The following is a 1395-nucleotide window of genomic DNA, read 5'->3' as shown; positions in this document are numbered from 1 at the left end:
TGCGGTGCGGTTTGGATTGGATGAAATTTTTTTGGAAATTCGATCCGATCCAATCTTATTACAAGTGGTTTGGATCGGATTAGATTTACGGTTTTTAAATAAAAAAAATTGAATATATATAAAAAATCTCAACATCAAATTTTAAATAATCAACAATAACATAACAAGTCTTAACAATATCTTAAAAAGTCAACGATAACGTCAAGTCTTAACAATATCTTAAAAAGTCAACGATAACGTAATAATAGAAATAAAATTATAGGTTAGTTAAAATAAATAAATAAATAATATTTTGAACATAAAATATTTATTAAATAATAATAATACATGAATAATAGAAAAATGTATAACAAATTGAACATATTATAAGTATAATTGTAAATATAATAATAAAATAATAATATTATAGCACATTGTGCGATTTGAATTGGATTAAATCAGTTATGAAAAGTAGATCCAAAATCCAATTCAATTCAGCGATTTGTAAAAAATAAAATCCAATCAAATTCAAATTAATACAATTATTTAAATCAGATTAAATAAATAATTTAATTTAGATCGGTTTGAATTTAAACACCCTAAGTATTTCTTCTGATATTGTGCACACACTCACAAACAGTTTCCATCTCTTTAGATTGTCCATATCCGGCAAGTATCTTATCTCTCCTCACTAATTTTTTTTTTGGTGACTCTCTCCTCACTAATTTGAAATAATGATTTGTAACTCCCACTAGATTTAAAGAGTGGCACAATTTTCGCGCACCTTCTCATGGAACCTCATTAATAAGTAATATCTCTTTTCCTTTCTTTCTTCCTTTTTTTTTAATTTAAACCGATCTAATTTAATCTATAATTTAATCCAACTCATAATAAATTATATTATTTTTTTACTTTTTAATTATATCTAAATAATAAAAAATTAAAATATAAAATAAGTTATTAATATCTTTTTATTATTTTTTAAAAATTATATTTTTATATTTATAAATATCAATATCTCATTTACAGTGTAATATACACATATCTCATTTTCACTGTAAATAAGATATGATTATTCAAAATTTTAAACATATCTTATTTGTACTCAAGATATCAATTTTAAAAAATATGACTTATCTTANATTCTTAAATTATATATATTATAAATAAAATATTTAATTTATTTATTTACAAAAAAACATGTATTAATAAAACATATATAATTGAACATTCCTCTAATTAATTTTGTCTGACTAATAGTTATATATAGTGTTATTTTAGCATTTATGAATCTAAGTTTTAAAGTCAAAGTATTTTATTTATTTTTTTTAATTTATTGTTTTTCTTTGACTATTTTATAGAATAAGAATACATTATTTAATTTTTATCGAAGTTGAGTCTTTTAAGATACAGGTT

Source organism: Arachis duranensis, chromosome 8, assembly GCF_000817695.3.
Source record: "Arachis duranensis cultivar V14167 chromosome 8, aradu.V14167.gnm2.J7QH, whole genome shotgun sequence".
Classification (NCBI taxonomy): domain Eukaryota; kingdom Viridiplantae; phylum Streptophyta; class Magnoliopsida; order Fabales; family Fabaceae; genus Arachis; species Arachis duranensis.
Note: the sequence above shows the minus strand (reverse complement) of the source record.